The following is a 12,328-nucleotide window of genomic DNA, read 5'->3' as shown; positions in this document are numbered from 1 at the left end:
TTATTTTTGAAATGATTTTTCCAACTTACATCAGTTGTTCAGGAAAGAAGTTGCATTTTACTTTAGAGGTGGTAGTTTTTTCTTTTTACTTTTATTGTTAATATCAACTTTTGTGTTATTGTGATCGGGAATATTTTCTGTTTCTTCTATATATACCAAAGTAGGTCAATCTCATGTGCAATATTATACAAATCTTCTAGAGCCTTATGGTTTTATTCTTTCCTGCTTCTTCTAATTTGACAAATGTAGAATACTGACCCCAACAATTATAGATTGTGCATTACTTACAAGGGCTCAGAAAACATTTACTAAAATTTACCATGTGTTGAGCCATGGACTATGTTTCAAAGGAATGAATTCATTCAGAGTATGTGGAAATAAGCCAGACATCATTAACAAAAAGATAACCAGAAAATCCCCATGTGTTTGGAATTTAGCAACATAAGTTTCAAAAGACAATGAATCAAAGAAGCAATTACAATAGAAATTAGAGAATATTCCAAACTAAATAATAATTAAAATACAAGCTGACTTGTGAAATGCATCTAAAGCTCTGCATATAAAGGAATTTATAGCTTTAAATGCATATATTCCCTTTATTCCTAAGGATATGTGAAAAGGTGCTCAACCTAATATTAGTTATCAAAAATGCAAATTAAAACCACAATTAGATACCACTGTCTACCTACTGAATGGCTAAAATGAAGAATAAAAATAGCAAGTATTGTGAGGATGTAGAGCAACTAGAATCCTTATATATTGCTGATACTACTATAAATTTATACAGCCATTTTTGAAAAGTAGTTTTTACTATGTACCACATATCCTATAATCCAATAATTTAATTCCTAGATATATACCCAAAGAAAAATATGTATCTGTGCATCAAAATTCATGCTCATTGCAGCATTACTGCAATAGCCAAATCCAGGAAACAGCTCAAATATCCATCAGTAGAGTGGATAAATGAATTGAGTGTATTTATACAAACTACAGCAATAAAAATTAATGAGCTACTGTTATGTGCAATGATACTGATGAATTACTCACATAAATATAATGTTGGGCAAAAAAAAAAATCCAGACATAAAAGAGTACATAATGTATGATTCAATTTATATAAAATTCAAACACAGGCAAAATTAATCTATGGGGTTGGATATTAAAACAATGGTTGCCTTTAGGGAGGAAAGCGGAGTTAACATCTGAGAGGGGGCACAAAGATCACTTAGGGAGTGCTGATCATGTTCTAGTTCTTGATCTGGACAGTAGTTTAGGGTACTTCAGTTGGTAGAACATGCAACTCTTGATCTCAGGGTCGTGAGTTCAAGCCCCACATTGGGTGTGGAGCTTACTTAATAATAATAATAATAATAATAATAACAATAGATGGTAGTTCATATTGTGATTATTTCTTGAGCTAAAACTTATGATTTGTGTTCTTTATTTTATGTATTTTACATTTCTTAAAAATGTTAAAAACTGAATTGGAAATTACTATTTGTCATACATGTAAACTAGTAACTGATAAATACTGATCTGGACCAAATTTGAGCTGCAAAGACAGACACAGGAGGACACTTAAGTTGAAAAACAGCAACAGCTCAAATTTGCAAGTTCCTATTGCCCATAAGTTCTGGAAGCCAGAACTTATGCTCTGAAAAAGGAATGACCAATTCCATTTTTTCTTCCTGACACCAAATTTGTGATGTCTGTTCCAACCCCACTCGTCCAACTCTCTGACGCCAACTAGGTGTCCAACAATGCAATTCAATTCTGATACTAACTGCCCACAGTTAGTGAAGACCCCATAGGTTGAGGGCTCAGTCCCATAAGAATGCCCCCACTTCAAACACCAGTTGCAAGGGTTGGATCGCCCAATTACCCACACTTCTGTCTCACTTGGCTACTTACTGGGAGCTCCCATGATCCCCCCACCTCAGGTTCAATAATTTGCTAGAACAACTTACAGAACTCAGGAAAGCAATTTATTTACTATTACCAGTTGATTATAAAGGATACACCTCGGGAACAGCCAGATGGAAGAGACATGCAGAGCAAGGGGGGGAAGGGGTGTGGAATGATGAAGCAGCAGTCATCTCATTAACATACAAAAGACACACTTATCACTCAGGAGATTCCAAGGATTTTAGGAGGGATGTGCCAGGAAACAAGGACAAAGACCAAACATATATTTATTGTATTGCAGAGCTGCAAATAATAAGTGCTACCTGATTCTTCCCTGAAGTAATTCAGTTTTATTCACATTAAACATTTGCTGTTTATTTATTTAAGCCCCTTCTGTAATTTTACTTTTCATGATCCTGCTAATTTTTATAAATGTCTAACTTTTTTAGCTTTTTTCTTTCTCCTATATCCCACAACTTCTTTGCTTTAGCCTCAAAATGTATTTAGGATCAACCAATCATTTGTCAAAGCCACCTCATCTTTCCCCTAAAGAAATAAAATATATTCCTAACTAGTGTCTCTGCTTCGACCACCCTACCCTCAAGCCCAGTCTAGTGTCCACAAAGAAACCAAAGGGATCCCATTAAAGGTAAGTTAGATAAAATTACTCCTCTATTCAAAATATTCAATGGCTTCTCATTCACTGAAAGTCAAACTTGAAACCTTTACCCTGATCTACAAGACCTACCCTGCAAGATCTGACCCCTCTCTTTCCCCTCTCCCCTACTAACTCTATTCCAGTGACATCGCTCTCCTTTGTACTTCTCTCACATGATTAGCATGGTTCTACCCCAGGATCTTTGCACTTGATGTTCCTCCAACCTGGAATTCTCTTTCCACAGATGGCAGTTTCCAGATCTGAGGCAGGAAGGTGCAAGGTGAGCATAAGAACATCTCACTGTACTAGAAAACTAGAAAATGCTCAAAGACAAATGGGATCATGTCAAAAAGATGCAGGAGCTGGCTTGAAAGGGCTTCTGCTAGCCCAAAGTGGGACAGTTTTAGCATCAAAAAATTTAAATAACAGCAATTTATTTTAGCAAAACGAATAACTAAAAGTACAAGAGCCCATAACAATATGAAGAAAGAGAAAGAAAGGTGCTTCTTTGAAAAGTATGCCCACTAGGAAGTGTAAAAGGAATGATAAAATTATAAAGCCATCATTTTGCAATCCCCAATGTAATATATAATTCAGGAAGGATCATCAGTGGATATGAAGACTATTAGATAAGTTATTAAGGAACAGAATATTTGCATGGTGCTAGTCAACGTGTTAGCCCGCAGACTACTTACAAATTGCAAAGGGGGAAAAATGTACTTTCACAATGGAGAAACTGATAATCCTTTACCATAACCAAGTGATCAAACTTAGCATCCAATAACAGCGGGACAACCTGGAATTATAAGCTTCTTGATATCATGCACACGAAATACAGAGCATCATTTAACCAAGCCTCTAGATTAAATGTTTTATCTATATCACAGACTGGGAGAGGACAAGTTAAATTACACCATGAAGAAACAATCAGACAAATGAAGCATGTGGGACCTTCTTTTTTTTTTTTTAAGATTTTATTTATTTATTTGACAGAGAGAGACATAGTGAGAGAGGGAACACAAGCAGGGGGAGTGGGAGAGGGAGAAGCAGGCTTCCCGCGGAGCAGGGAGTCTGATGCGGGGCTCGATCCCAGGACCCTGAGATCATGACCTGAGCCGAAGGCAGACGCTTAACGACTGAGCCGCCCAGGCGCCCCCATGTGGGACCTTCTAGAGGACAGCTGGCCTAGAATGTTTGTGAGAGGAGGTCACCAAGAGGACATGACTGCAGATTGACCTGTGACCTGGAGCTGGAGCTGGGCAATCAGAGGCTCCTCACTCCCTCCCCTGTCTTTGGAATATATGTTCTACCCACAGTCCTCACACTAGGGGTTACTTCAAGAACATAACCTTGAGAGAGTAAGGTGTTATTGAGACTATCTCAAATGTGTATATGACTGAACCCTGTTAAGGCCCCTATATAATTTTTTAAAAAATATTTTATTTATTTATTTGACAGAGAGGGGGAGAGAGCACAAGCAAGGGGAACGGCAGGCAGAGGCAGAGGGAGAAGCTCCTTGATCAGCAAGGAGCCTGATGTGGGACTCCATCCCAGGACCCTGGGATCAAGACCTGAGCTGAAGGCAGACGCTTAACCGACTGAGCCACCCAGGTGTCCCTCCTATATAAATTTTTAAGATTCTGGCAAGTGGGTGTGGGGATCTACTCTTCTTGTAGCCGCCCAAGGCAAGCCTCACATGTAAGTGCCTTTGCTTATGAAATCTGCCACCTACCAATCTGGAGTGGATTGCCTTTTTCTTTGCTCTCTCCCTCTTCTTGGTATGGGGGCCAGTTTGCAATCCAACTATCTTCAATAACCAATGTTATAAAAATGAACATGGGAAGGGGCATGAACAGTGAAATGCAATGCATAAATTGTAACTGGACCCTGGTTTGAAAAAAAATTACCATAAAAGACATTATAGAGATAGTTGCAACAATCTTTTTTTTTTTTTTAAGATTTTATTTATTTGACAGAGAGAGACACAGTGAGAGAGGGAACACAAGCAGTGAGAGTGGGAGAGGGAGAAGCAGGCTTCCCGCAGAGCAGGGAGCCTGATGCAGGGCTCGATCCCAGGACCCTGGGATCATGACCCGAGCCAAAGGCAGATGCTTAACAACTGAGCCACCCAGGTGCCCCTAGTTGCGACAATCTTAATTGGACTTGGATATCAAATGGTATTATGAAATTATTGTTAATATCTGTGGGAAACTGTTTATCAACACTAGTAATCAAAACTCCAAATTTTAAAATTTAGACACAATATGTTCCCTATGGGGTTGGCAGTGATTAAAAAGAATTCTAAGAATTCTGAATTCTAAAAAAGAAATTTTAGTTCTAAATTAAAACAAATTTTGGGGGTGTGGCAAAATGGAGTCTGCGAAGCAATGTGCCACAGTGCATGTGAATAATATTTGTCGCCTTAAACCATTTTCAGAAACTGATCTTTGAGACATAGTCATGGATATAAAATGGAAATAATCTTACGGTAACCATTGTGTATTTACAGAATCAAACAATAATAGGGTACTGGCTAAATAAGGAACTAGTGTGTAGCCATTAAAAATGATAATAAAGGCATATATTTATTGACAAGGGTAGAATTTCATGACATATCAATGAAGTAAGACAATGAATTACAAAATAGTGCATAGTGTTTGAGCTCATTTTATCATACATTTATTTATAAGGATATGCTCAAGAATGGAATAATATAGCTGGGGCGCCTGGGTGGCTCAGTCGGTTAAGCATCCAATTCTTGATTTCGGCTCAGGTCATGATCTCAGGGTCATGAGATCGAGCCCTGTGTCAGGCTCCACACCCAGTGGAGCTTAAGATTCTCTCTCTCCCTCTCCCTCTGCCCCTCCTCCCCACCCTGCTTGATCTCTCTCTCTAAAAAAAAAAGAAAAAGAATGGAATAATATAAAGTGCAAACAGTATGTATCTTTCAGTAGCAGAATTGCATTCAGTTTATATGTATCTTTGAAATTTTCAACATAGCATATATTTTCACATAATGAAATTATCTAAGGTAATTTCTTTTTAAAAGCCATTATTTCAGGTTTTAAGCCCATTAAAGCATTAAATATTAGAGGAGAACATTCTTAAAATGACCTAAATGTGTGTCTAGTAGTGAACAAGAAGTCAGGTCTATAGTTCTACTGGATTATTTATTACAGTATGTAAAAGGCAATGTAACACTCTGGGCCTTTTTTTTTTCAGGATATGAGGCAACAACCCTTAAATCCCAGATCCCCCAGAATAAGTTGATATTTGAGATTCCAGTTGCATATGGTGTTGCTAGTTTTACCTGCTTTCACACTTATGGGGGCTCAGAACAAGAGGTGTGGGGCTAGACTCAAATTACGGGGGAGTGATTTGAGTTAAAAACATAGATTAGAATCAGATTCTGGACAAAGACATATTTAAACTGATACCCTCTTAAGTATTTAACATTTGTTTATTAGAAGTGAGGGACAGGGGTGCCTGGGTGTCTCAGTTGGTTAAGTTTCTGGCTCTTGAAGGTTTCAACTCAGGTCATGATCTCATGGGTCGTGGGATGGAGCCCCATGTCAGGCTCAGCACTCAGCAGGGAGTCTGCTTGAAGATTCTCTGTCTGCCCCTTCCCCCATGTGCACTTGCTTGCACGCACTCTCTCTCTCTCACTAATAAATACATTTTTTAAAAAAAGAAGTGAAGGACAAGCTGCTTTTCTATCAGTCCAATTTTATCCCTTTTTATATTGAAAGTAAGAGATTCATTCAAGTTTACCTTATCTTCAGCTGTGCTATTCTACACTGTTCTCACCATAAATGGATATCATGAGCCAATCATACTAAGGATCTAACAGGTGCATTGGGTAATTGGGGCCTTTGTAGTTGCTAACCCCTCCATCTGGTATGCTCTTCTCCCAGATAACTACATCTAAACTTTCTCACTGCCTTTAAGTCTATGCTCAAAAGTCACCGCCTCATGATTTATTTTAAAATGTCTTGTTCAATACTTAAATGTTCTATTTTTCTGACTTTTGTGTTGAAAAAAAATCACTCCATTTTTCTTTTAAGTTGTGCTCTCTGTTAGTTTTTCTTTTGTGATTTGTTTTCTCAACCAGACATCTTCTTGGGAGGCATAATAAAGGGTTTAAAATTTAGATAATAAAATAGGTAATTTGTCCCCAATGAACAAAAACTATCTCCACTGTTATTATGTTTGTGAAATTTCAGCTGATTCGGTCCCACCATCACCGTATGATTTAGCTGACCAGGAACAACTAATACCTGTTTGCCTTAAAAATACTGGGAAAAAAAACCCCAAAGATATGCCGGCTCTGGCTCTGATAAGTTGTATTTCTGCTTATACCACTTCTCTATTGCTGCATAATATAGGGGAGGAAAAGATTTTTACTCTACCCTCTTATATTCAGTACCTGAGGCCTGTGAATTAAACTAACAAAAGGCACATTAACAAGAGGAAAACAAGTTCATTTACATTTGCAATGCTGCATACTTGCAAGAGTACTCAGTGATAAGTAAATCAAAGGGGTGGTTAGAACTGGGGCTTATATGCCATCTTAATAGGTGATGGGAGGGGTAGGAAAGGCACTTAGGTAAAGCGAAAAAGTTCAACTGTTTGGAAAGATAAATGGATCCTTAGGAGACTAGATGGGAGATAGATATAATAGTCTTGTGACAATGTCTGTTTGGTATTTGGGTGTGGTGCTGACTTGTCTCTTGTTCCTGGGTAAGGAATTATGACAATTGAGTTCTTTTGAATTCTTTTCAGGGGGCTCTGCTTTTAGGTAGATAAAGAAAGCTCTGAGAAGGCTTCTTTCTGGATTGCTTGATTTTCAATCGTCTTCAGCTCAAAATAATCCTTAAGCCAAAGCAGCGTATTTTGGGGTGGCATATACTCATCCCCTTCAATAACAAACCACCCCCAAATGTCACAATTTGAAATAACAAAATATTATTTCTCACCACTTTGTGAATTTGCAGAAGAGTCCCTCCGTTGGTTTCACCTGAGCTCACTTGTACAACTGTTGTTAGCCGGAGCATTGGCTGGAATGTCACATGTCTAATCTTTGGTTCTGGTTATTAGCCGGGGCCCCTTAGTTCTTATCCTCAAGTAGAGTAGATGGGCTTCTTTATGCCATAGTCTCATTGCAGCATTTTGAGAGTCATCGGGGAAGCTGCATGGTGTGACTGCAGCGTCACTTTCACTGCATCCTATTTATCAAAGCAAGTGACAGGGTCAGTCCAGATCAAGAGAAGGAGGAAAAGACTCCATCTTTTCATAGGAGAAGTGGAAAATTTACCTTGCAAAAGAGCATAAGAAGATATGTGGTAACCATCTTTGACGAGATATGTGACCACCCAACTCTAAGATACTGTCCACTGTGGGGGATACTGAACCATTTTTTATTTTCAGTTTAATGAATTAAATAAGAGTTTTTGAGGAAACCTGAGTTAAATGACATTTTCATTCTGATTTATTTCAGGTGTATATTTGTACCCTTTCAAAAGTGGTATCAACTACACCAACAAAGTCTGGTGAAATTAAGGAATTTATGAGAAGGGGTATCATAGAGCTTTTGGAAACTCTTGATGAGGCTTGGAAGCCCCACAGTCAAGGATGATGCCCCAAATCATACTCTGGGGGGCACAACATTGGCCGTGGTCCTGGATGCTGACACTAGAACTGCCTCATTCCCTGGGAAGGAGTCACACCACCCATCATTCAGCAAATGATGCCAAAGAGCTTCTCTGGGCCAGACATGGAGTGATCTAGGCCCCAGGTTACAGCTGGGTCAAAAATAAAACCCCCAGGGGCGCCTGGGTGGCTCAGTTGGTTGAGCATCTGACTCTTGATTTCCACTCAGGTTATGATCTCTGGGTCATGAGATCGAGCCCCACGTTGGGCTCCATGCTGGGACATGGAACCTGTTTAATTCTTTAATTCTCTTTCTCCCTCTGCCCCCCACCCACATACTCTCTCTCAAAATAAATAAATAAATAAATAAATAAATAATAAATAAATAAATTAATTAAAAAAATGAAATAAAACCCCCCAGTTCCCATGGAGCTCACATTCTAGTGGCTGGAAATAGATAATAAACCATACACAGAATAAATAAGTAAATTATATATTATGTTAGGAAAGGATGAATGGTACGGAGAAACATAAAAAATGTAGGTCAAACAGTGCCATCTTCTCTTCTGCGGTAGAATATTGCGACACATAATTTCATTGTCTTCCTACTTCAGTTGCTACAGGTCTACCTCTGAGGATAGGCAGAAGGAGATTAGGAGGGATATGTGATCAAGCCCCACCACTCTTCCAGAATCACAGGGCTTTGCCTCAGGCAACACTGCCTGGCAAAGGTATCAGAATAGCTCATTTTTGCAGACAGCTTGTTTATCGCTGTGAGAGGCTTTCAAAAGGAAAGTGGACCTTGCTAGACTGTGTGAAAATCCAGTTTGCTGAGCCAACTGTGGATTCCTTCACTGGAGTGAAGTGACCTGACATTATTGCTTATCACTGTCCCATGTCCTGGTCAGACATTCCGCCCCAGATGTCCTCACTGCTAGCTCTCTTTCATCCTTTCTCCCTCCCTAGCGCTCCATCCTTACCTTTCTCCTGCTTTGTCCTTTTCCCTCATCTCACAATGAGTCAAAATGGCTTCTCTCAGTACTTCCACAAGCAAAGCCATTAAGAACCATTGTTATTACTATCCACTACAGAGCTTGTGCACTTTGTCTCTAACTGCTGTCTACGTGGGCCCCAAGTAGGAGAGGCACCAGTGAGGGAACTTTTACTCCAGTTTGCAATTTTGAATTACAGAAGTGGTCAAAAGAGAGTGGGACATCCTTCCATCTCTCAGGATCTCGTTTGTTTCGTGGCTTTGCTATGAATGGAAAATGTTTTCAGTATTTCCCCATTCAGTAAGACACTGGTTTTAGAACTAAGGTATATGTACCTTAGTTAAGAGAGTAACTAAGATTCTTTGGTTCTTATTTTGATTCTTTGATTCTTACTTTATTGAGAGGCTTTAGCATAAATGGTTGTTAGATTTTGTCAGTGGCTTTTTCAGCATCTGTGGAGATAATTGTGTGGGGTTGTTTTCGTCAATATAGTAATCTGGTGTATAACACTAACTGGTTCCTTAATAGTGACCCACATTCCTGGAATAAATCCCACACGGTCATGGTATATTACTTTCTTACTGTAATCTTTGGGGTTTTTTTGCTAGTATTTTATCTGTCTGTTTGTAGTTTGTTGTTGTTGTTTCTGTATTTATATTCTTGAGTGATATTGCCATGTAATTTTCATTCTTGTAATGTCTTTATCAGGTTTTGCATTATGAATGGAATTAGGATGTTTTCTGTTATTCCCAAGGCTCTGGAACAATATAGAGAGCACTGAAAGTATCTTCTTTAAGGGTTTGATAAAATCTCCCTGGGAAAACATCTAGGCTTTGCTCTTTTTTGTGGGGTAGTTCCTTAACGATTTTCTCTATTTCTTTAATGGAAATTGGTCTTTCTAACTCTAATGGAGTAAATTTTGGTAATGTATATTTCCATAGGAAATTATCCATTTGATCTAGATTTTCGAATTCAAATTCTATAGAGGTCTCTGAAGTAGTCTCATGATTAAAAAAAAAATTTGTTATCTTCTGTTTCAATGGTTAGTCGCTACTTGTCATTTCTTATTTTATATATCTGTGCTTTATCTTTTTTTGTTTTCGAATAAGTTAGCTAGTGATGTGTCTGTTTTGTTATTTTTCTTTAAACAATTGGATTTTGTTTTATTAATGAGGTCTATTGCTTTCTATTCTCAATCTCTGCTTTTAAGGTCATGTTTCCTGTTCTCCACCTCTGCTTTCATCTTTATAGTTTCTTGTGCTTTCTTTTGGTTTACTTTATTCTTTTCCTAGTTGTTTTAAAAACTATGAATTTCCCTGCAATCACTGCTTTAAATATATCCCATAGGTTCTGATATGTACTGTTTTCATTATCTTTTTTTTTAAAGATTCTGTAATTTCATTCTGTGTTTCCCCTTCACCCAGGAGTTGTTTGATAGAAGGCTTTTTCATTTCCAGGTGGAAGAACCAATTTGTTTTATTTGTTTGTTTTGTTAGTAATTTCTAGTTTTTTTAAAGAGATTTTGTCTATTGGGACACCTGGGTGGCTCAGTCAGTTAAGGGTCTGCCTTTGGCTCAGGTCGTGCATGATGCCAGGGTCCTGGGATCAAGTCCCATGTCGGGCTCCTTGCTGAGTGGGGAGCCTGCTTCTCCCTCTGCCTCTGCCTGCTGCTCCCCCTCCCCTGCAAATAAATAAAATTTGTTTGTGAGAGAGAGACAGAGAGACAGCACAAGCAGGGGGAGGGGCAGAGGGAGAGGGAGAAGCAGGCTCCCTGCTGAGCAGGGAACTCAACCCAAGGTTAGATCCCAGGACCCCAGGATCATGACCTGAGCTGAAAGCATACGTTTATCTGACTGAGCCACCCAGGCACTCAGTAATTTCCAGTTTTATTGTGCTGTGATCAGATATGTTATTTGTAATATTTCTATAAAATGGAAATTACTGATGTTTTCCTTGGGACCTAATATATGGTCATATTTTGTCAATGTCTCATGGATACTTGAGCAGAATGTACATCTAGATGTGCAGTTGTAGGGGCGCCTGGCTGACTCAGTTGGTAAAGCACACAACACCCGATGTCCGGGTTGTATGAACCTCATGTTTTGTGTAGAGATTACTTAAAAATGAAATCTTTTAAAAAAAGATGTTCAATTCTATATACATTCCTAAAATCTACCTTATTATGTTGTTCAGGGATTCTATCTCCTTACATATCTTTTGTCCATGTAATCTGTCTTGTACTGAGTATTATAGTAATGTCTTTTATTATTAGTGTGTGTCTATGTATGTTTTCTTGCATATATGATGGTTTTTGTTTCCTAAATGTGGTCGCTATGTCATTTAGTGTATAAATGTTCATTTCATTGTATCTTCATTTTGTATGATGGCTTTTAGCACAAAAAATGTCCTTAGTCACATTTGATGTTTTGGGGCTTGAATTAAACTATGCCTGATATCAGAATCTCTATGCCTGCTCTCTTTTTGTTTCCATTTGCTTAATATACCTTATTCCTTCAGTTTTTGGCTTTCTGAATCACATAGTTGTAGGTATGTCTCATGTCCATGGCATATAGTTGGGTAGTGTTTTCTAAGAACATTAAAAATATTTTTCTTTTAATAAATGAGTGTTAGGTATCTGTTGCTAAAAAAAAACAAATGACTTCACAACTTAGCAGCTCAAAGCAACAATCACTTATTATACACAGTTTCCATAAGTCAGGAGTCAGAGTTCCTTAGCTAGGATCCTGTGTCTTATGGTCTCTCACAAGGCTGCATTCAAGTTGCTGGCCAGGACCATGGTCACCTCAAGGGGGAGAATTCACTTCCAAGTTCTTGTAACTGTTTTCAGGCCCTAAGACCTTGCTGGCTGTTGTTTAGAGGTTCCAGTTCCTTACCATGTGAGCCTTTTTATAGGGTAGCTCATGACATGGCAGCTGTTTTCTCTCAGAACAAGTGACAGAGAGCAAGGGAGACAGAGGCCATAATCTTTTTATAACCTAATCTTGGAAGTGACATCCCTTTACTTTTACTATATACTATTCATTAGAAACTGGTTATAAGTTTAGTATCCAGAGGAAACAGGGATCTTTGGGAACATCTGAGAGGCTGCCTACCACAGTCT

At 38.5% G+C, this 12,328-nt stretch overlaps 1 long non-coding RNA gene across 1 annotated transcript in view; it reads right to left on the bottom strand.

The window, feature by feature from the left end:
* Positions 1 to 208: 208 nt before the first annotated feature.
* Positions 209 to 12,328, bottom strand: part of LOC145717866 (uncharacterized) — a 483,779-nt gene continuing 471,659 nt past the window's right edge. The window contains exon 12 of the long non-coding RNA XR_014141354.1: positions 209 to 7,791. This is a non-coding gene — a long non-coding RNA (uncharacterized LOC145717866). The remainder of the gene's footprint in view (positions 7,792 to 12,328) is intronic.

This window comes from Leptonychotes weddellii, chromosome X, assembly GCF_054177405.1.
Source record: "Leptonychotes weddellii isolate Sample4059 chromosome X, ASM5417740v2, whole genome shotgun sequence".
Classification (NCBI taxonomy): domain Eukaryota; kingdom Metazoa; phylum Chordata; class Mammalia; order Carnivora; family Phocidae; genus Leptonychotes; species Leptonychotes weddellii.
This window is presented reverse-complemented; position numbering and strand designations above follow the sequence as displayed.